The sequence below is a fragment of the Chionomys nivalis genome, chromosome 8, assembly GCF_950005125.1.
Source record: "Chionomys nivalis chromosome 8, mChiNiv1.1, whole genome shotgun sequence".
Taxonomy (NCBI): domain Eukaryota; kingdom Metazoa; phylum Chordata; class Mammalia; order Rodentia; family Cricetidae; genus Chionomys; species Chionomys nivalis.
In genome coordinates this window covers 75,560,858-75,585,568 of record NC_080093.1, presented here as the reverse complement: position 1 = coordinate 75,585,568, position 24,711 = coordinate 75,560,858, and the positions used below count along the sequence as shown (strand labels likewise).

The following is a 24,711-nucleotide window of genomic DNA, read 5'->3' as shown; positions in this document are numbered from 1 at the left end:
TATCATCTGTGGAGGACTCTTTCCCAGGTTCTTTATTAAGGTTTAATTAAATTTTATGTGTTATCAATTAGGATTAATCTACATTTAGTCTGAATTAGAGGGAGCCAATTATAAATAACACCACTTCTCATTTATTCCTGAATACAGAATGAAGGGTTTTAAACTTTCCTTGAAGAAAAAAAGAAAGAAAAAGAAAGCCCAAACTGCCCTTGTGCTGTTGCAAACATGGACTTTTAGAAGAGCTTTGTTCCCGGGAGCCCAAAGTTCCACTAAAACAAAATGAGAAGATGAGAATCCCTATACGAGAGCATCAGAGAGCAGAATGGGGGGAGGGGGGAAAGGTGAGGTTAGGCAGAGATGCTCAAGTCTCCAGGTTTCACCTGGTAGAGAGGGAACAGAATTCTCCCCAGTCATGACATCTTTGGAGAAGAGGCCAGACCAGCCAGTGCTCTGTGATTGTGGCTACCGTTGCTGTTTTATGCCCAGCTCCCTTCTTTCTGGGCACAGATGGATTAAACTCCTCTCCTCTTCCTGCCTTGAACACACACAAGGGGTCTTGATGTCTATGGAACTGCGAGAGGAAGCAGCCATCAGAACAGCAGCATCAAGAAAGCAAACACCAACAAACGCGGTGGGGATGAAGGGAAAGGAACCGTAGCAAAGACTTTTGCTTCACTGTGATAAAAAATATTTCACAGTAGTATCTTAAGGGAGGCAGATTTTATTTGGGCTCATGATCTCTGAGGGTTGGAGGCTGTCATAGTGGGAAGGCATTGATGGTCTGCTCAGTTAATGGCAGCTGACCTCGGCAGCACCAATTGTTTGTGTGGAAGAGGACCAGGGCAGGGCTGGAGCCTTTAGAGGCTCACCTTTAGTGACCTACCTCTCACACCTCCCCCACAGTTCTCCGACACGGCACCAGCAGGTGGGGAAAGAAAGACTCAAAACATATACCTCTGGGAGACATTCTGCATTTGCAGTACAGCATACAGATTGCAGGAGGGAGTGTGAACTGTTTCAGTCACTCCAGAAACCAGTATAGAGTTTCTTCCAAAAGGAAAAAAGTCACCTAGAACTACCATAAGACCGAGCTATGCCGCTCTAGATATTTGTCAAAAGTCAAGTCAGGACCAATAGAGACACTCATGTGTATTATGAGAATATTTACAAGAACCAAGATATGAAATCAGTCTAGATATCCATAAGTGGATGGATAGGTAAATATATATATATGAATATATATATATATATATATATATATATATATATATATATATATATATATATCCATCTCCCCTTTGCATAGGAAGCAAGATTAGTTAAGACATTGAGATGCTGAGGGTTTGTTGTTGTTACCTCAACATAACACACCTCATCCTGCCATCTAGAACCTCGGATATATGAGCTTGGCTGTCTTATAAACCCTGGTACCTGATTTACAGAGGTTGTTATGTGGACAAAGATAATGAAGGAATGTTCGAAGAGTTTCCTTCAATGAATGACACACAAGGGGCCCATGATCAATGTTAGCAAAGACTGTTGTGGTCTTAGATGTCTCTATCGCGTGTAAAAGTGGTGGTGCGTGGAACCTTCTGGTAGTATGTTCAAAGTCTGGTTAATCTCTTAGCGCCCAATATCAAACAGCTCCCTGACTATTTAGACTAGGAATCGCTGCAACAGACACCATGAGGCCTCTCTGTTGATGAGTTTACACAGCTTTAAAATGTACAAGGTGTTAGTGCCTCCTTTCCCTCGCAGCCCTGTTTGTTAATCCTATGATACATGGCTAATGAAAGGTCAGCAAACAATCTTAGGACGGTTCCATGGAGAGCTAGCCTGTGCTCTGGCACACCCGTGGGCTTGGGAGTTCTTTTTCACAAACACACCACGTGTGACCTGTGGTTTACACCATGTACCTGTGTCTATTATCTTGCTGTGTTTCACCTGAGTGTGTCCAGTCTCTGTACAGCTCATAAACCATGTAACTGCAGAGACTCCGTTTCTCTCTGGTGACCCACATACTAGACATGCCCCCATGATCTCTTCCCATGGAACCGGTGCTTGCTACTCTGTCAGGAAACCTCTGCAGGTCCCCATGTCATAGGAAACCCAAGGGTTACAATAAGGAAAGTTCAAATGTTACCTGTACCCAGAGCTAACACTAGAATGATACTGTAGGTTTGGGTTGCAAGCGGCAGAGGAAACTTATTAGCTCTTATAACTAAAAAGTCAATGTCCAAACCGTTGGAGTTTCAGGTCTGGCTGTATCCAGGTATTTAAACAACATCAGGGCCGGGCGGTGGTGGCGCACGCCTTTAATCCCAGCACTCGGGAGGCAGAGGCAGGTGGATCTCTGTGAGTTCGAGGCCAGCCTGGTCTACAAGAGCTAGTTCCAGGACAGGAACCAAAAGCTATGGAGAAACCCTGTCTCGAAAATCAAAAATAAAATAAAATAAACAACATCAGTAGCTGTTTGTCTTACCCTGTTTTGCCTTGCTTCTCTATATTAATTTTATCAGCTTTATTCACAGGGTGGCAAAACAGCTCCCTCCCAGATTTTCTTTCATACTAGTGACCCCAGGAAAATGCCTACCCTGATGTAGACCATTCTGAGGAAGATTCCCGGAGGGCTCCAGGGCTAAACTTTCAATCTACAAGACATTCTAAAAAAAAAAAAAAAAAAAAAAAAAAAACCAAAAACAATCCAATAAAGAGATGGGCAAAGGATTTCAGGCAAGGCAAAGCAAACAGCTAATATGCAAATGACGCTATGCTTGTTCTTATGAGAGGAAGGGGAATGCAAATCAAAACCACAGTGAGATCACGTTGGAAATTCATTAGCTTGGCCCAAATCAAAATGACTCATAATCATGACTGTGATCATTGAGAGAGAATGAAGAGTCTCCCCCTTTGCGGGTATGAATAGGGATTGTTTTAGACTGTCAAAGGAAAAAAAAAAAACCTGGACAAAGCTCTCAAAATGCAAAACGTGTGTATTTTGGCTCAGATGGAAATGAAAATAAACATCCAATAGAAATACAACTATTGCCAATAGCTAAAACTTGCAAAATTCTGAACATAAGGGAATTATCCAAAAAACAGGGACTATTGTAGAAATTACAGTATTTTTGTATTCTAGAATTTTATGCAGTGATTGGGAACAGGTCAGACCTATGTATGGGGGCCTATCCTGTCAAGCAAGTTTGTACTGTATGACCCTCATTTTGAAGAACCTATTTTAAGTAGGAAATCTTCCTTGTGACTCTTCATGGACGACTATTTGTATAAATGCAGGAAAAACCTGTAATGCTAACTACAGGTTAGCTGACATTAGCTATTTTGTATTTTTAATTCATTGTCTTTAGTTTTTGAATGTATGTGTGTGGGCACCCACACGTGTATGTGCTTATGATGGTAGGTGCCCATAGAGGCCAGAGGGATCAGATCCCCCTGGAGGTGGAGTTACAGGTGGCTGTGAGCTGCCTGACATTGGTTGCTGGGAGTCTAACTCTGTCTTCTGGGAGAGCAGTCCACTCGCTTAGCTGCAGAGCTCTCTCTCCAGCCCTCCTAATAGTGGCTTTAAAGGCAAGGGGACATTTAGACTAACAATACAGATAGTGCTAATGCAGTTTGAAAGGGAAATTCATTACATATATGAATATATATTATATATGTACAATGAATTTTCCTTTAAGTATAAATATACATGCCAAATTTTAACTGTTTTCTCATGAGAAATTAGGAGGGAGCTGGGCGGTGTGGTGCAGGGCTTTATTTCCAGCACTTGGGAGGTAGAGGCAGGCAGATGTCTGTGAGTTCGAGGCCATCCTGGACTACAAGAGCTAGTTCCAGGACAGGCTCCACAGCTACAGAGAAACCCTGTCTTGAAAAACCAATAAAATAAAATAAAATAAATAATTAAAAAGAGGAAAAAATTAGGAGGGTACAGAGGGGCATGTTAAATCTTTTAGAAAATGCAGTCTTTTATGTGTCTTGTGTGCCTAGGTGTGAGTACATGTATATATGTAAGTATCACACATCTATTGTATGGGTTTTAGGAATTGACCTCAGGTTATCGGCTTAGCAGCAAGTTCCTTAACCTACTGAGTCATCTTGTGGCCCCAGCACCCTAAATTTTGTAGTTGATCTGCACGTCTTTGTCAAGGTGTGTTTCTTGGAAAGTTGAGAATAGCACCTACTGGCTAGTTTAGCTATGTTGCTTGGCCATGATGGAATGGCCTTATTCATGCTGGGCACACGGGGGAGGTGTGAGTCATGATATATACTATGCTCTTAGTCATTCTCTTAGGGAGGGGTGGGAGGATTTGACCCTCATTGTTAAAAAATATTAAACCGAGTCTTATTAATTACTCTTGTACTGTATTCTATTACATATATATATATATATATATATATATATATATATATATATATACTTTTGTATTAGTTACTGTTTTCTGTTGCTGTACCAAAGTGTCTAACAAAGAGCAACTTAGAGAAAAGGGTTAACTTGGACTTACAGTTCCATAGGGGATACAACCCATCACAGCCGGGAAGGCACAGGCGCAGCAGAGTTAAGCTGGCCTGCTGGCTAGGAGGCTGGAGGATTACATTATCAGGAGTCAGAAAGCAGAGGAGAACAGAAATTGGGGCCAGTTTATAAGTCCACCCTCAAAGTGACATACTTCCTTCCAGCAAGGCTCCACCTCTTAAAGGTCCCATAACCATAAAAAACAAACAAACAAACAAAACAAAACAAAACAAAACAAAAACTGGGGATCATGAGCCTATGGGTGACAATTCTTATTCAACGACAACAGTACCTACTGTTGATCATGGTCTCTAAGAATAACATGTAGATACCTCATGTGACACAAGCTGGGGGGGAGGATTGCTTCTTTTTAGTTATTTTAGGTTATTATATTAACTAAGGAGTCAGTACCATACCTCATGGTTAACAGCCTGTTTATATCCAACCAAACTGTAGTGCCCTAGTGAGTGTTAATAGAGTACCAGGCACCACGCTAGACACATTCTTTTGTCTTGGGTTCCTAGTCTGTGTTCCTCACACTTATACTGAACAGCCATTAGTGTTCGGAAATGGACTGAAAAGAATAATCTCTTAAGAAATTATCGAGTCTAAGGAGAAATAAAACATACAGTCAAACACCATTTAGAGAGTAATGAGAGTGTGAATAAAACACATGAGAACGTGCAAGATACAGCCAGGGCTCTCAGATCGCTGTTTTCTGTCACAGATAAAAAAAAGAAATGAAGCAAGCTTTAAAAATCAAGAGGTATGAAAATTAGCAAAAACTTTAAAAGGAATCTGGAACAATCAACCTTTAAGGAACAAAGTAGAAACCCACAGATCTTAGAGCAGAAAAGAGAGAATGTATCAGAGAAGTGGTTCTGGGAAGAAACCCCACAGCTCAGCTGGTACTCTAACCAACTGGCTCGAGAGGGGAAAACAAGCAATATTATCAGCAATGAGGCACTTTTGGAGGCCTGTGAGAGATTAGAAAGCCAAGACATTACCATGCGCAACTCTCTGCAATGACACAGATTTGCTTTGTGAAATACAAATTACAAAAGTAGACTTATAAAAAAGGAGTCAGCCTGAATGAAAAAAACATACAAATTAAAATGCACATTACAAATGTTAAACCTAAAGCAGCCTCTTTGCATAGACATTTTTCTAGTGTTTTTTTAACCTTTGGATTTTCCAATAAAAGATATATTTTTAAGACTCAGCTAATGGTTCCAGATTATAGAAAAGCATAGAAAACCCTTTAATTCATTTTATGAGCCTAGCACAAGCCTGAAATCCAATCTTGAAGACTACAGTGGAAAAGGGGGGAGAAAAGGCGACCACGGTACTAGATGAAAACCATAAACAAAACTGCAGCAAACAATTCAATAATGTGTTAATGGAATCGTTCACCATGACCAAGTAGGATTTGTCCTAGGAATGCAAAACCTTTTCTTCTGCAGATCGTTTTACTTAAAAAGAAAGAAAATAAAATCTTATAGATGAATTCATTCATCCTCTCTGAACAGCTCTTGGCTTCTACGTCTCCCTTTTCCCTTCATCTCCCCATCTCTTGCAAAACACAGAGCTCGTATGGTCTTTGAAGCTGATATTTATCCCTCCAGTTTTTGTTTTCTGCTGTCCCTGAAACTTTTATAACTATCCACGACTATCTAGCCACGCATGATTTTTGTATGCCATGGCTTTGTTCTCTCAGCATTATGATTTTGAGATTCACCAATGCTGACTCGAGAGCTGGCCAATTCATTTTATCCATACTCCATATTTATGCAATTATTAGTTTTAAAAACATGTTTCCCTAGTTTTATTTATGTTGCTGTGATAAAACACCCTGACAAAATGCAACTTAGGGGAGAAAGAGGGTATTTTTTTTCTTTATAATTCCAAGTTACAGCCGATGATCGTGGTAATGTCAGTACAGTGGCAGAGACTTGAGAAAATTGCTCACATCACATTTATAGTCAAGAGCAGAGAGAGAGAGAGAGAGAGCGAGAGCGAGAGCGAGAATGGATGCATGCATACCCACTTGTTCCCTTGCTTGTACTAAGCCCAGTTTCTCAGCTATCATACAGTTCTGAACAGTGTGCCTAGGGAATGGTGTTTGCCCACACTGGGCTGGGTGTTTCCACATCAACCAGTTTCATTAAGACAATTCCCGCCAGGCGTGCCCACAGGGCAATCCAGTGCGGATATCTCTCATTCAGATCCTCTTCTCAGGTGACTCTGGGGTGTGTCATGGTGCCCATTAAAGCTAATCATCACATATGTGGACATTATTCTATCAAGAACATTTGTGTCTACTTCAAATTACTATGTTGAAGCCCTAACAGTGCATTAGGAGTTGGGGGCACTTTGGGGCTTTTATAGTTTGGATCTGATCAGTCCAAAAGTTTACGTGTTAAAAGCTTCATTCCCAGATATTGGGAAGTGTTGGGAATTATAGGAAGTGGGGCCTAGTTGGAGGAAGTAGGCCACTGGGGCCATGGCATTTAGGGTATATTAGGACCTTTATCTGCTTCTTGATTACCACAATGAGCTGCTCTTCTCTTCCAGATGCTCCTAGTGTGATATTTCCAAAGAAATGGGGCTGAACAATTTATGCTCTCCATAACTGCTTTGAAAGTTTTGCAATCTCGAGCCCCAAACCCCTTGCTCCTCTTAGGTCACTTCACTCGGGTATTTTGTCACCGCCACATAAAGCTGACACAGGTCATGACTGAGCCATGAAGGGAGAGCTCCCATGAATGGAATCGAGGCACTTACAAAGAGATTCCGGAGCCATCTCGCCCATGCGAGGACAGAGTGAGAAGACAGAAGTGTGCAGCCTGGAAGAAATGCCTCAGCAGAAACTGACTAGGCTGACGCCCGCCTTCCAGCCTCCTTCTGTTGCTCATAAGCCACTGAGTTTGCAGTGTTTTGTTATAGCAGCGTGGACTGAGACAGAAGTGTAGGTTGCTTCTTTTCTTAGCTGCTGTTCTAACAATGCTAGAGCAAATGTGTACACTTCCCCACCCACGCGCGTGAATGAGGCTGCAGCAGAGAGCCTCCTGCCTCAGGAGGGGGTATTTCTGCCTCCCACACCTTGCTGACTCTTGTGTGGGATGGGCTTTGATGCCCGTTTTAATTTGCAGTTCCTTGATTACTAGTGAAGTGGAGATTTTTCTACTGTCTGTTTCCTTTCGCCTAAGTTGTCTGTTTATAGTCTTAGCTTAATTTACACCCGATTAAAACAATTCTTTTTTTGTCGTTTTGTAGGGTCTCTATATATCTTAAATGTAGAGCCAGAATTGTTTTATAACAGGAAATCTATTCATAAAATATTTCATATGGTTATGTCGATAGGTTCTGAAAGGCCTTTAATAGACCTGAGGTTCATTCCTGACATGAAGCCTTTTAGGAATTTGAATGAAGCATGATAAAATGTATCTTTTAACCCTAAGCACACTTCAGACTTGAAGAGGAAACTGAAAATGCAGTTATACCATCAACAAAGATGCTCCCTGCTGTGGGCAGAATTGTGCTCCTCAAATCCATATGTTGAAGTCTTAAACTTCAAGTGCCCCAGTAAGTGACTGGGGTAGTCTGCTTAAAGAGTTTATCCAGTTAAATATGGCCATTAGGATTTCTTTTGTCCTTAAAAGTTGAGGAGATTCACACACAGAATGTGAGGCGGGAAGGTCATAAGGAGACAGAGGAGAAGGCAGTCATTTGTAAGTCCAGGAGAGAGGCCTCAGAGAAGATAACCTCACTAACCTTCAGTGTGGAGTTCAGTCTCTGGAACCATGAGAAAATAAACTTTTGTTGTTTAATCGCCCTATAGCCCATGGTACTTAGTTATAGTATATTGTTGTCATGTTATTGTTATGTATTATCTTAGTTAGGGTTTCTATTGCTGCGAAGAAACATCATGACCAGGGCAACTTTTATAAAGGAAACATTTAATTGGGTGGCTTACAGTTCAGAGGTTTAGTCCATTATTATCACGGCGGGACATTGTGCCATGCAGGCAGACATGGTGTTGAAGAAGGAACTGAGAGTTCTATATCTTGCAGGCAACAGAAAGTGAACTGGGACACTGGGGATGGCTTGAGCATATATGAGACTTCAAAACCTGCCTCCACAGTGACACACTTCCTCCAACTAGGCCACACCTACTCCAACAAAGCCACACCTCCTAATAGTGTCACTCCCTTTGGGAGCCATTTTCTTTCAAACCACCATTTTGTAGCTGGAGACTGTACTTTCATTTCCAACCGTCCAAACTTGAATAATCACACAAAAACTATATTAACTACAACACTACTTGGCCAATAGCTTAGGTATATTACCGGCTAACTCTTATATCTTAAATTAACCCATTTCTATTATTCTGTGTGTTTGCCATGAGGCTGTGGATTACTGGAGTCTCTGTCCTTCAGCAGCTATATGGCATCTCCTTGACTCCGCCTACTCTATGTATCTCTTCCAGCTTGGCTATATTCTGCCCTGCCATTGACCAAAGCAGCTTTATTTATTAACCAATAAACACAACACATATGTAGAAGGACTTCCCACATTGCTATCACAGTCATACACATTAAATAACATACTGTCATATATGTTTTTACATACTGTGAAACTGTTGTCCAATGCTAGTGAAATGATGGCATAATAGAGAAACAAGACATCAGAAAATGTAGAAGGACTTCCCACATTGTTATCACAGTCATACACATTAAATAACATACTGTCATATATGCTTTTACATATTGTGAAACTGTTGTCCAATGCTAGTGAAATGATGGCATAATAGAGAAACAAGACATCAGAAGGGGTTAGAGAGATGGCTCATCAGGTAAAAGCATGATGACCTAAGTATTGTTGGGAGCCCAAAGACCGGTTCACTCAGATAAGCCCTAGAGAAACCAGGAATGTTAAACACACAGGATTACCTCTTCTATGGGAAAGATCTATAACCTGCTTTTCCACCCGGAAGACCGAGAAAGGAGGTGGTTAACGATCTGTGCTATCTGTAGGGTCAGACTATACCAAGATCCCACAGCAGGACAAGGGGTGGCTAAGAGTCTACATGACCTTCGTGTTACCATATGTCCAAGGGCTCCCCCACACTCCCACAGCCAGGATCAGAGGTGGCTAACAGCCCAAATGATCTCTACACTATCTGTATGATGGAGACCACCACCATATCCTCCCCTAGGCTGAAGATAACACACGTAGCCTGTCCCTAAAACCCATCTTCTTGGGAAAAGTGATGCATATTTTGAGAAGAGTATCAATGTAATGATGTCTCCTGTGCGCAGGAAATTGTGTTTCATCAGGAAATGTTTCCCCAAGTTGTACTGCACTTAAACATGCCTACAACGAATTGCCCAGTGTCAGATTCCAGAAGACTGAGCCTACACTGTCTACTGAGTCATGTTGAACTGGGTTTCCTTCTTGTCTCATGTAGTTGGATGCTTTGCTGGCCCAGGAAGTTGCAGAGAGCCCCATATAAAGTGTAATTCCCCAGAACCCATTTAAAGGTGGAAGGAAAGAACAAACCCTAGAAAGTTGTCCTCCAGTCTACAGACATGCACTGTGTGTGTCCCTCCTCACATATCAAGCACACACACATACATGTGCACACACATGTATACACACCCACAAACACGAATAAACAGAAATTTAAAAAGAGTTCAACATATAATTCACAAGTGATGTGATTTCTTGTCAGGACCTCTGCGGGAATTGTGAGTATGGTGATTGGCTAGGAGTTGGCCACCTGCAAGTCAGTAACTAGATAACCATTTGCGGTAACGCCCCAAATTTAAAATAACCAGCTGCTTGCAACATGACAAGTGCATGAAGGAAACCATAACCACTTCCCAAGCAATAGAGATGGTTTAAATCCACGAAGAGATTGCTCAGTCATCTGCACTGGAACATAAAGAATTTAGAGATTCAAATCATGCTAAAAATAGCCGACAGACAACATGTGGTATTTCCATTTTGAGTAGCTTAATAAATTAACTCTATGGTTCAGTTAGAATAATTTGAGAAAAGTGGATTGCAATACACAGCAGTTTATTACAAGGCTCTGACAATTAAAACAGTATCACATGGTTCTAGAAGTCATGGCCAGGTGACTGGGTCAAAGACTGTTTCCTGGAGAGTCATGAACAAATGTCCGTTTGTCTCAGATGAGGCTCCGCCAACATGCTGAAGGAGCGTGGGTGAAGGGTAACTTGCAGGAGTGACAACCCCCCCACCTTCTGCATCATGAAAAGTCCCACCCCACATGGAAGATGACTTCCTCATACTGTGTAGTGGGGTCCCTTCCACTCTCTGTATACTGCAGCACCCCAGAGAACACGAGCAGCCATGGAGACAGAGAATTGGAAGGAGTGGTTAGAGAGGGAGAGGGTCTCATGACCTTCGCCAGCCTCCTTTTTTCTGAAGGAACGCCAACAGGCTCAAACTTGCTGAGGGTCTCCTGCAGAGAGTCACAGGGGCCCTGGTTAAGATGATTATGACAGTTATGCTCAGGGCCAGCATTCCACAGGTTCCCTGCCTTGCTTTATTATGCCAACCAGTGAAAGAAGTGCAGAATGGAAAAATAGATGGTCCACATGTAGTCTTTTAAAAAAAGCAAAGAGGACATGTTTGACTTCAATGATTGGCCAGGCAGAGGTTAGGGCTAGGGCTAGGGTTGGTTTGATTGTGACGTTTGCATTTGTTGTTGATGGCTTTGGGGCAGGGGTGTATGGTTGTTAGGATAACCCTAGCAATCTGCAGTAGTCAGAGTCCTGTCGTTGGGACTAAATGACTAAGAGATCAACTTCAAGGAGGAACTGTTTCTTTTTGACTGAAGGCTTCAGGGGCTTCAGTTCCTGGCCACTTGGCCCTGTTGTTTTGGGCCAGTTTCAGAGCAGAGAAGCAGGAGTGGGAATCATGTTGAAGATCAGAGTTGCTCATGTCACAGTAGCTGGAAGGCATAGAACGAAAGTGGTGGGTCTGGGTCCTAACAGCCCCTTCATGGGCAAGTGCCCAGTGACCTCTCTTTCCTTCATAAGCCCGCCATCTCATAAAGACTTTACCAAGTCCTATAGAGCCGCAGGCTATGACCAAACATTTCCATGTCCTATAGAGCCACAGGCTATGACCAAACATTTATCTCATGACCTTTGGGGGACAGCACAGCTCCAAACATAACACTGTGCATTCCCCCTTCTCTTGGCTCTGTGGAGCTTCTGTAAGTTCCTTCCTGCCAGGGAAAAGTCATGGGATAGAAGTCATTCTTGAGCAATGCAATGGGGAAAATGGTGCAGTCAGGAAAGTGCTGGCCTTGAAAGTGTGAGGACATGAGTCCAGTCCTCTGGAATTTGTGTGAGAAAGCTCCATGTGGTGGCACCTGCCTGTATCCCAGGACTGGGAAGGTTGAGACTGGAGGACCCCTGGGGCTCACGGGTCAGCTCTGTGAGCTCCAGCTTCTGAGAGAGACCCTGTCTCAAAAAAAACAAACAAACAAACAAAAAAAATAAGGTGGAGGGGCTGGAGAGATGGCTCAGCGGTTAAGAACATGGACTGTTCTTCCGGAGGTCCTGAGTTCAATTCCCAGCAACCACGTGGTGGCTCACAACCATCTGTAATGAGATCTGGTGCCCTCTTCTGGGGTGCAGGTATGCACACAGGCAGAACACTGTATACATAATAAATAAATAAATAAATAAATAAATAAATAAATCTTTAAAAAAAAAAATAAGGTGGAGAAAGAGCAATTGGGAAAGATGCCCAACAGTGACCTTTGGCCTCCATCTTTGCACACCTTTTCATTAAAAAAAAAAAAGGAGATTATACTTGTGGTGTATGTCATATAGTTAGGACTATGTTTGTCTCCATAGATAACATTCAGGATTTTCAAGAAACCATGCTTAGGGAGAGTGTCCCTGCCCAAGTCCTCTGGTTTATTCCCTCAGGAAGGCACCAGAAACTCAGGGTCTGGCTTCTGGCCTAGTCTTCGCTTCACACTTCCTCTCAGCCGCAGAGCAGGTATAGGAGAGGGGCTGACGGGGTCTTCTTAGGCAAGCTGTGGGAGCCAGGGGTATTTAGGAAATGTAAGGGTCCTGGTGACACAGCCAATGACCAGAACATGTGTGTGTGTGTGTGTGTGTGTGTGTGTGTGTGTGCGCACACATGCGCGTGTGAGAGGGGAGAGGATACAGACTGCTTGAGTTATGAGGAACCACGCCCAGGGTGATGTAGAATCAGGGGATTGGCATACACTCCCCTTCTCTGACAAAGGGCAAGGTATTTCAGACCCTGCAGCCCATATGGATCTTATAGCTTTTCTGCTCGGCTTTAGGAGAGGCAAGGAGCCACAGGCACGAAAGGATCTGGTTCTCCCATAGAGCTTCATTTACAAGAGCAATGGTGGCCGAGACTTGGTCTGTGGACTGGAGTTTTCGGAGTCCTGGTTCAGAACGTGGTCTTGCGTTAGAGCAGCCTCCACTGCTCCCTCACAGGATGCTGGAAAACACGTTCTGTGGATGCCGTTTGCTCTTGTCTAAAGTGGGGGTGGTGACGGCACGTGTCACCAGTGCAGTGTCCAGCCGGGGCTTAAGAAATGGCTTTGTTGTCAGCTCTCCATTATAATGATTATTTACAGTGAGGGACAGTAGCTCCTAGGAAGGTCACCCCAGGACAAATTTTATTCCCCCTCTCCTGGCTTAAAAATAAAATGAGAACACCGATTGTACTTAACACTTCTGTCATCAGACACGAATCTAGCACTGCCAACTCCCTGTAACATCTGCTGGCAGGTCTGTGGATATACTTCATATCAACTCTGAATTCCTGAAGGATCCATGCTCAGTTTTGTTCCTTCATATTGGAGATTGAAGCTGAGAATTTCACAGTACCGGGACAGGTCGGGACTTGATGGTTGTTTGGGAGGGTAAGACATTGTCCCCATAAATAACATGCTGTCTTCTCAAGTGTCCCCTGCATGACCAGCCAATCCTTCTGTACTTGGGCTAATTTCTTCCTTGCTGGGCAGCCATTTGTCCTTAGGTGTTCAGAAAGGGACATACATTTTTCCTTTTACCCTTTCTGTTCTCCTAGAACATCCCCAAGTCCCTGCTCTGGGGATTACCTGTGTGGTGACATCGTTTATCACTGTCAGAAGCCAACATGTGGTATCTGAAAAGGGGGCTTTTATTTGATCAAAGGGCCCCTGGCATTAAGATGTCCAAATTATTTTATTTGATTTTTGTTCAGAGCCATAAGTCAGTGTCTGAGGTGTACCTTGCAGCCGTCTCCTTACCCAAATCCCCACTGCTCTGATCAGGGCACTCGTGTTTACTCCTGGGCCTTCTGCTGATCTCTCTGCTTCTGCTTAGGGGTCCTCATGAGTGTTCTTCCCCTGTTCTCTATATCGTGGTCATATTTTTTGTCTTAATGCAGTAGAACTTGTCTTAAAGTTTCCTAGTGTCTCCCACCAATCTTGGAAGGAAATGCAAGATTTCTGTAGCTGGTGATCCATAAGGCTCCACATCACCTCCCTGTTCTGTCCCCAGTGGCACTGGAATACTTGGTCCACCACACGTATGTTGTAAAGATGCCCCACCTTAAGACTTTGCACCCCGTGTTCCCACCCGTCATGCTATGAATCTCTTCTTGCATTTGTGACAGTCACTATAGGCTTCATGGCTCAAAATGTTCTGAAATCAATGCCACGCCTTCTGGAGACTCTGGAAGGTTCTGGAGGAGACTTTATTTGAACCCCTGTCTATTCGAGAAACAGTGGCTACTTGAACGTCTTGACTCATGGCAGCATCTCTTGGATGTCTGCCTCCACTGTCACATCTCCTCCATCCTTCTTTCCTTTTCTCTCCTTATAAAGACCCCGTGGTTCCAGGGGCCCCACCTAAATGGCACAGTAGAACCACCCCACCTCTTTGATGTCCCTTCTGACATGTGATAGAACATAGTGCGTTTGTAGGTCCGTGAGATTACAGCACGGGTACTTGGGGGAGGAATGATATTTTAGGCATCATATTGCTTCTTTGGAAGTGGCCTATTCCTCTTTTATTGAAAATAGATATCTTCGGTCTTGGGTCCCAGTGGCGGCGGTGGCCCTGGGGAGGGGCGTAGTCAGTCTATGGCAGCCTTCCGCGGGCCACCGGCGCTGGCTAACGGGAACCGCAAGTCCCGCACTAAATTGGAGCCGCTGGAGGCATTGGTGGGAAATGGTGGACGAGGCGTTGTTTTTGCTTCTCCATAACGAGATGGTGTCCGAAGTGTACAAGTCCGCCGATCAGGGGATGTGGAAAATGGACGATGTATTACTAAACTGGAAAACATAGGGTTTCGAGTGGGACAAGGATTGATAGAAAGGTTTACAAAAGATACTGCAAGGTCAAGGATGAATTAGACATCATGAAGTTCATATGTAAAGATTTTTGGACTACAGTATTCAAGAAACAAATTGATAATCTAAGGACAAATCGTCAGGGCATATATGTGCTCCAGGACAACAAATTTCGACTGCTTACTCAGCTGTCTGCTGGAAAACAGTGTTCAGAACCTGCATCAATGTATCTAGCATTTACATGTGACTTAATCAGAGGTGGCTTGTCAAACTTGGGAATAAAAAGTATTGTAACAGCTGAAGTATCTCCAATGCCTGCCTGCAAATTCCAGGTGATGATACAGAAGCTGTAGGGTGCAGGGAAACAGGAGAGAGGCTACTCCTGGCCTAAGTCCTGCAAGTACTGATCTCAGCTCACCGTTAGCCGTCGGTGCTGGAGCAGAGAGGGCTTACCTCACCAGATTCACATAGACCAAATCAAAGGTGATTAAGGTTCTTCCACCGTGACGTAAACTAACTGAACTGTTTGGAGTGATGTCAGTAAACTAGACACCAAGATGTGACGCTCTTTATTTTAAACATCTTTATTTCCTAGTGTGATACGTATCTAACCATAGATTGAGAAGTAAAACAGGGTGCATTGAATTGCTGTAGAGAAAAATATGCACCAATCAGAATAGTTTCTATTCAAATGACCAAAATCTGTTAAAGCATAAATGTGTTTTAGTTATTTAAAAAAAAAAACAAACCACTATGCTAAATTAAACTTAATTTTATTGCATTGTTTATAATTTATTTCTGTCAAGAGAATTTGTATGCTTATATAAGGATTTAATTTATACATTGTATGTTTATATGTATATATAAATACATATGTTACTGTCAAAAAAAGAAAATAGATACCTTCATACAACATATTCTGATTATGGCTTCCCCTCCCCATATTCCTATCAGTTCTTCCCACCACCCCTCACATCAGGATCCACGCTCTTTCTGTCTCTTGCTAGAAAACCAATAGGCATCTAAGGAAAAATAATAAAATAAAATATACCCATCAGGTTCAGTGTGGTAGGATTTATACTGAGGTCTTTGATCCATTTGGACTTGAGTTTTGTGTGTGGGGATAGATATGGATCTATTTGCATTCTTCTCCATGTTGATATCCAGTTATGCCAGCACCATTTGTTGAGGATACTTTTTTTCCTTTGTATAATTTTAGCGTCTTTCAAAAATTAGGTTTTCATAGGTGTGTAGATTAATATCCAGGTCTTCAATTTGATTCTATTGTCAACCTGTCTGTTTTTATGCCAACACCAAGCTGTTTTTAGTGTTGTAGCTCTATAATAGAGCTTGATGTCAGGGATGGTGATGCCTCCAGAAGTTCCTTTATTGTAGTGTATTGTTTTGGCTATCGTGAATTGTTTGTTTTCCTATTTGAAGTTGAGTATTGTTCTTTCGAGGTCTGTGAAGACTTTTGTTGGGATTTTGATGAGAATTGCATTGAATCTATAGATTGCTTTTGGTAGGATTACCATTTTTATTATGTTGATCCTACCTATCCAAGAGCATGAGAGGTCTTTTCATTTTTTGATATCTTCTTCAGTTTCTTTCTCCAAAGACTTAAAGTTCTTGTACAGTTCTTTTACTTCTTTGGTTAATGTTACCCCAAGATATTCCATGTTATTTGTGGCTATTGTGAATGGTGATGTTTCTCTGATTTCTTTCTCAGCTTCTTTATCATTTGTATATAGGAGGGTTACTGATTTTTTTGAGTTGATTATGTGTCCTGCCACATTACTGAAGATAATTATCAGCTGTAGGAGTTCCCTGGTAGAGTTTTTGGGGTCATTTATGTATACTATCATATCATCTGAAAATAGCAAAAATCTGACATCTTCCTTTCCAATTTGTATCTGCTTGACCTTCTCCTGTTGTCCTATTGATCTAGCTAGAACTTCAAGTACTCTATTGAATAGATATGAAGGGCGTGGACAGCCTTGAATTGTTCCTGATTTTAGTGGAACTGCTTTGAGTTTCTCTCCATTTAATTTGATGTTGGCTGTTGGCTTGCTGTATATTGCTTTTTGTATGTTTAGATATGTTCCTTGTTTCTCTGATCTCTCCAAGACCTTTATCATGAAGCGGTGTTGGATTTTGTTGAATGCTTTTATAACATCTAATGAGATGATCATATGGGATTTTTCTTTTAGTTTATTTATATGGTGGATCAATCACATTGATAGATTTTCATATGTTGAACCATCCCTGCATCTCTGGGATGAGGTCAACTTGATTATCATGGATGATTTTTTTTGATGTGTTCTTGGATTCAGTTTGCAACAGGAGACCACTTTCTAAAAAACACCAATAGCACAGACAGAGAAAAACAATAAATAAATGGGACCTCCTGAAACTGGAAAGCTTCTGTAAAGCAAAGGACATGGTCAACAAGACAAAAAGGCAGCCTACTTAATGGGAAAAGATTTTCATCAACTCCACATCAGACACAGGACTGATCTCCAAAATATATAAAGAACTCAAGAAATTAGACATTAAAATACCAAATAATCCAATTTAAAAGTGGGGTACAGATCTAAACAGAGAATTTTCAAAAGAAGAATTTTAAATGGCCGAAGCCATTTAAGGAAATGTTCAACATTCTAAGCCATCAGAGAAATGCAAATTAAAATGACTCTGAGCTATCATCTCACACTAGTGAGAATGGCTAAGATCAAAAGCACCAGTGATAGCTTATGCTGGAAAGGATACAGAGTAAGGGAAATACTCATCCATTGTTGGTGGGAATGCAAACTTGTACAACTACTTTGGAAATCAGTATGGCGGTTTCTCAGAAAATTGGGAATCAATCTACCTCAAGACCCAGCAAAACCACTCTTGGGCTTATACCCAAAGGATTCTCAATCATACTACAAGGACATTTGTTCAACCATCTTCATAGCAGTATTATTTGTAATATTCAGGACCTGGAAACAACCTAGATGCCCCTCAACTGAAGAATGGGTAAAGATAACTGTGGTACATCTACACAATGGATTTTACTCAGTGGTAAAAGACAATGACATCTTGAAATTTGCATGCAAATGGATGGAACTAGAAAAATACCCTGAGTGAGGTAACCCAGACCCAGAAAGATGAGCATGGTATGTACTCACTCATAAGTGGATACTATCTGTAAAGCAAAGGATAATGAACCCACATTATCCACAACTCCAAAGAAGCTAAGTAAAAAGGTGAACCCTAAGAAAAACATATATAGATTCCCCTGGGAAGGGGAAATAGACAAGATCTCCTGAGAAAATTGGAAGAATGGGGGTGGGGGGAAAAGGAAGGGAGGAAAGGGAACAAAGGGAGGAGGGAAGAAGGGAAAGGGGGAACTTGAGGAAAATGGATGGTCAGGACAGAGGGAGGACAGAGATGAGAGGAAGGAAAGAGAAATCTTGATTGAGGAGCCATTATGGGGCTAGCAAGAAACCTGCCACTAGAGAAATTCCCAGGAATTCACAAGGATGACCTCAGCTAAGAACCTAAGCAATAGTGGAGAGGGTGCCCGAACTGGCTTTGCCCTGTAGTCAGGATGAGTGTTCTCCTTGTCCCGTATCCTCACTAGCATGAGTTGTTTTTATTTTATTAATCTTGGCCTCTAATTCATATAAGTTGAAATCTCAAAGCAGGTTTGATTTGTATTTCCCTGATGATCCTAAGGGTTCTGAACATTTCTTTGAGTTCTTCTCAGCTATTTCCTCTTTTGTGAACTCTCTGTTTCAATCTTTACCCCTTTTAAAAAGCTTTTTCCTACTCATTTATTTTCATTTTTAATTGTTTTTATCGAGTTATATATTTTTCTCCACTCCCCTCCCTTCTTCCTCCCTCTCCTCTACCCTCTCCTATGATCCCTACATTCTCGATTTACTCAGGAGATCTTGTTTTTTTCTACTTTCCATGTAGATTAGATCTATGTATGTCTCTCTTAGGGTCCTCTTTGTTGTTTAGGTTCTCTGGGATTGTAAATTATAGGCTGATTTTTCTTTGCTTTATGTCTAAAAGTCACTTACAAGTGAGTAATATTATTATTTGTCTTTCTGGGTCTGGGTTACCTCACTCAATATGATGTTTTCTAGATCCATCTATTTGTCTACAATTTTTAAGATGTCATTATTTTTTTCCACTGTGTAGTACATGTAAGTGGACAACATTTTCCTTATCCATTCTTCAGTTGAGGGGCATTTACGTTGTTTACAGGTTCTGGATATGATAAATAATGCTGCCATGAACATAGCTGAGCACATGTCCTTGTGGTATGATTGAGCATCCTTTGGGTAATACCCAAAAGTGGTATTGCTAGGTCTTGAGGTAGGTTGTTTCCTAATTTTCTGAGAAATTGCCATACTAAAATCCAAAGCGGTTGTTTTGGATTTTGTGTCTTGAATTGGTGTCTAGGAGCACATTCTATTTGAAGGGATAAACTTTTTTTATTTTTTTTTTATTTATTTATTTATTTATTTATTTATTTATTTATTTATTTTTGTGGGAGAGGTTGCTTAGGCAGAGGGTGGAAGCAAGTGGATGGGATGGGGTACAGATCTGAAACAGTTTGCACTCCCACCAGCAATGCAGAAGTGTTCCCTTTACCCTATATCCTCTTCAGCATAAGTTGTCATCAGTGTTTTTGATTTTGGTCATTCTTACAGGTGTAAGATGGAATCTCAGAGTTGTTTTGATTTGCATTTCTCTGATGACTAAGGATGTTGAGCATTTTCTTAAGTGTCTTTCAGCCATTTTAGATTCCTCTGTTGAGAGTTCTCTGTTTTGGTCTGTACCTCATTTTTTAAAAATTGGATTATTTGTTCTTTTGATGGCCAATTTCTTGAGTTCTTTGTATATTTTGGAGATCAGCTCTCTGTCTGATATGGGGTTGGTGAAGATCTTTTCCCATTCTATAGGCTGCCGTTTTGTTTTGTTGACCGTATCCTTTGCTTTACAGAAACTTCTCAGTTTCAGGAGGTCCCATTTACTAATTGTTTCTCTCAGTGTCTGTGCTACTGGGGTTATATTTAGGAAGTGGTCTCCTGTGCCAATGTAGTCAATGAAGTTCAGTGTGTCTGGCTTTATGTTGAGGTCTTTGATCCATTTGGACTTGAGTTTTGTGCATGGCAATAGATATGCATCTATTTTCATTCTTCTACATGCTGATATCCAGTTATGCCAGCACCATTTGTTGAATATGCTTTATTTTTTTCCATTTTATATTTTTTGCTTCTTTGTCAAAAATCATGTGTTCATAGGTGTGTAGATTGATATTCAGGTCTTTGATTCAGTTCCATTGGTCATCCTATCTGTTTTAATGCCAATACCAGACTGTTTTCAGTACTGTAGCTCTGTAGTAGAGTTTGAAGTCAGGGATTGTGATGCCTCCAGAAGTTCCTTTACTGTACAGGATTGTTTTGGATATCCTGGGTATTTGCTTTTCCATATGAAGCTAAGTATTGTCCTTTTGAGGTCTGTGAAGAATTTTGTTGGAATTTTGACGGGCATTGCATGTACCCTATTTTTATTGGTTTATTTGTTTTCTTGATGTTCAGTTTTTTGAGTTCTTTATACATTTTGGGTATTAGCTCTTCATCAGATGTAGCATTGGTAAAAATATATTCCCATTATGTAGCCTACCGCTTTGTCTGAATGATGGTGTTATTTGCTTCTCTGTGTAGAAGCCAGAGACTGACTTGGGTGACCGCTCTATTGCTGCCTCCCTTACTTTTTGAAACTTGGTCTTTTGCTAAACCTGGAGCTCACTGTTTTGGGCTGGACTGGCTGGCCAGTGAGGCTCCAGTAACCTGCTCTCTCCCTCGTGACAGTGCTGGGCTTATAGGTATATACTGATTACTTGGCTTTTCACCTGGGTGCAGGTAGCTCAGGTCCTCATGTTTATGCTGCGAGCACTTTACCCCTTTAGTCATCCTTAAAGCTAAAGACATCTGTCAGAGGGCATAGAACCCATCAACAAGCATCTCAGTCCCCAAGATCCTCTAGGCAGCTGACATCCCCTCTCTACACAGAATCCTGGCCTCATCCTGCCTTAGGCTAAAGGTGAAATCTCATGGAGGGGCAAGTGGATAGGACATTGGTTTATTCCTAAATCACCCTGGCCACTAGACTCCCAGGTCTAGTGTGGCTAGGATACCAGGTCTAGTGTAGCTAGGTTCAGACTTGCAACTCCTTTGCAGTGGGGCTCAGAATCACCGGAGCAAAGACTGAAGTGTAGCAAGGTTCAGGGCACAGGCGTGACCCTTGTCTGCTAGTTACAGTCTCACCATATCCTCATCTGAACCAGAAAATGGCCTGTCTGGTTAGAGTGCCTTCATGCACTGAAATTTATGATGCTAATCCCAGCGTAGCGAGAACCTTTTTTTTCCCCCAGCGGAAGGCTCTGGGTTTCAGGCTGGCCTCCTTGAAAGCAGACCTGAAGACAAGGATTTGCATAAGTATGATTTATTAAGAGAGGCTCTTGGAAACAAAGGGAGGGGAGAAGCAAGGAATTAAAAAGCGTGTGGGTCAGTTCAACTCAGGGTTATGAGGCTCCATGCCATGTAGGGGCTCAGGGTAGTGCAGGTTGGTTCCTACAGGAATTGGAGTGTGTATAAGCCTGTACCTGTACTGATTGGCTAAGGACTGTCCACCCAGAAAGACCGCAGGCGCCTCCATCTCTTGGCATACACAGGCCAAGTGAGACCAATCTTCCGATCCAACACATAGGTGTTGAATGAATGAAAACCACCCCAGGCTTGTATGCAGAGGGCAATGAAAAAGCTGAGGGTGTGGAAGGAAGGCCCTTGAGAGCGTGCTTACGGTCTGCTGGTATAAACAGTGTCACTCATTCAAGTAACACAGATTCATCCATCCTCAACTCAGTGCAGGCTCTGGGAGACGCAGGTGAGCTGAGAGCAGAAGGATGAGGAAGGCTGAACCAATAAAGGGGGAAGGAAGCATTACAGAACTAGGGGACATGAGCAATTCCACAGCGGACTGGCAGAAGGCATGGGGAGGAAGCTGCCTTGTCTGAGGTTCTCGCAGCAAGTGAGAAGTAGCTGAGCCTATGGCTCACTTTCCCACGCTTGCCACCCAATTTCTTTTTGATCCGATTTAATGTCTTTTAGACTCAGATCCGTGGTCTATGCCACGGTGTGCTCGCTGGGAGCCGAGGAGAGAGAGATGGGGATCTAGAGAGGGTGTGAGGTGGGAGAGTCTATTTTCAACTGTTCATCTTTTCCCCACTGAAGCTTATAGCTGAAATTAATACATAAATTTACAGCTGCAAGTCAGTTGTGATAAATAATCCCAGAAGTGTTCCGATTATTTACATTTTTATGGAATCTTGCTTGAGCAAACCCAGAGAGCGCACCAGGCACTTGAAGAATTATGTCTTGTTCAAAACCAATTTAATAGCAATGGAAAATAAAGCCATCTGTGGGAACTTGTAGAGCAGAGTAGTAATTCTCTGCCAGATGAGCAATATGTGGAAGGCACTAAGCTAGTCTGGGCACACCAAGGCTGGAGCACTTGAAGAGCAACAGCCGCGCCCGCGATGCTCGTCTGAGGGCATCGGCTCCACAGGGTCTTTGGCTCACACATCAGATGCATGAGGATTCTGGTCACCTAGCAACCTGCGAAGGTCCGTTGTGCTCATTCCTTACATAGTGGAGCTGATTGGCATGGATTGTTGGAAGGGGGTGAAAGATGGTTTAGGGGGGGAGTGAAAAGACTGCGGTTGGTTTCACAGTCTTAGGAATTTGTGTCTAATACTGTCCTTTATTAGTTGCGTGACATTGGCAAGTCACTGTTTTATGTTCTTCCAGTGGAAGTGGGGACTTCCTTAACGTTTCTAAAAAAGGGACGCATGAGTGTTTTTCAACCCAGTTCAGCATTCTCAGACTCCCCTCCCTCCCTCCTTCCCTCCCTCCTTCCCTCCCTTCATCTCTCCCTTTCTTTCTCCTCCTCTCTCTCCCCCTCTCTTCTTTTCACTTCTATTTCCTCTCTCTTTCCCATCCCATACTTTTTCTCTACTCCCCTTTTGCTTCCTCCTTTCTTTCTTCCCTCCTTCCTCTCTTATTTTCAGCTTTAATGAAGCATAATTTACATACATCAAAATCTACCCTGATATATGCACAGGTCGATGAGGTTTAGAAAAATTTATATGATCTCATAGTTATCTGCACCATCCAGTTGGACGACTCCTGGCACAACTTGAAGTTTTCTCCTTCCCGTTATGGCTAGCCTTGCTTTGGGGCCGTGACTTTGTGAGAATTCTGATTGAGTCCAGAAAAAAGAACTCACTCTCATGATGAAGGTATTACCAATCCATCCCTGAGCGATCTACCCCTGAGATCCAAGCAGAGAAGTGGGACTGGCAAAGGAGCGGGGGAGGAGCAGGAGCAGGAGGGTAGAGGACAAGAAATAGGAATTAAGAGGTCTGGCATGTTTGGAAGTGGGCAGCGTTTCTGTGTTGACTGGAGGGCGTGAGTGGAAGGAGAGGCTGGGAAAGCAGGGCCCTTGGCAATGTTTTTTTCCTGTCTGTCTTGTCTTTGCATTTTGTTTTTAGTTATGTCTTTTAAAGAGCAGAAGTTTAAGACTGGAAGAAGCTCCATTTGTGATTATTTTTCTTTCAAGGTTATCCTTTTATTGTCATTCCTAATAAACGTTTTCCTAGTTCAGGCTCATAGAAGTATCTCCTAGGACTTTTAAAGCATCAGTTGTTATATTTGGGTTTATGATCCATCTTAGGTTCATCTTGGTGGGTGGTGTAGGTAGGGGATATCCAACTGTTCGCACACCATTTGCTGAAGGACTATCATCTCCTTTCTGCATTTTCCTGGCTCCTTACTAGGAATCATTTGATGACTTCTGAGTGGGTTTATTTCTAACTCTTAGTTTCCTTTTGAAGAGTCACTTCTCTCCCATTTGATACAAGTTTGTGGAATAGTAATTGTGGACTCCACCTCTCTCAGACAAGGAGATATCCTGAACTATTCTGAAGTTCTCCAAAGCAGAGAGACAAAATAACTAATAATAACTAATAACGGTTTCTAGCCAGACTCTTTCTATAAAAGTCTCCGCAACAAGCTTAGCGAACTTCTTAGGATACTCAAGAAAAGAGGATTGATCTGCCCGATAGCTTTGGAGGCTGGGAAATCCAAGATCAGGCAGGTGGCTTCATCTGGCAAGGGCCTCAAGTCATGATGGAAAATGGATGGGGGAGTAGGTACACTTCAGAGTGGTAAAACAAGAGGGGTATCTTCTTTATAAGAGCCCACCCTGGCCCACTAATCCAGGCCCACTGGAACATGAGCCCACTCTCCTGAGGAAGGCACGAATCCGCTCCTGAGGGATCTGCTCCTACCATCCAGAGATGTGAGACCAGCAAAGGATGAGAAGTCAGCATGGAAAGCAAAACAACAGCCTGGTGTGTTAGGAGGGGTGGGTCTGAACTGAGGGTAGAAATGGATGGAGTGAGGGAAGGAACACTCTAGGGCAGGCCCAGCAAACTCAAGGGCCTGAGTTTCTGCTTACCACTTGCTCTTTAAATAAAGCTTTATTGAAACATAGCCACCACTGTTTGCTTCTATGTTGTCTGCGGCTGCTTGTATTGTCTAGCAACAGGCTCCAGTATCTGTGACAGAGATGATACAGTTTTCAGGTGTAAAGGTGAAGAGTCTTCCCATATCAGCTGAGACGTCTGGAAGTCACTGTGTCACCAGCTTTACCACTCCTTGACCCATGAGCTCAGTAGCAATTCCTG

General features: G+C 42.4%; 1 pseudogene; it reads left to right on the top strand.

Annotated features, from left to right (window-relative positions):
• The first annotated feature begins 14,778 nt into the window (after positions 1–14,778).
• Positions 14,779–15,253, top strand: LOC130880684 (trafficking protein particle complex subunit 6B-like; annotated as a pseudogene).
• Positions 15,254–24,711: the final 9,458 nt, after the last annotated feature.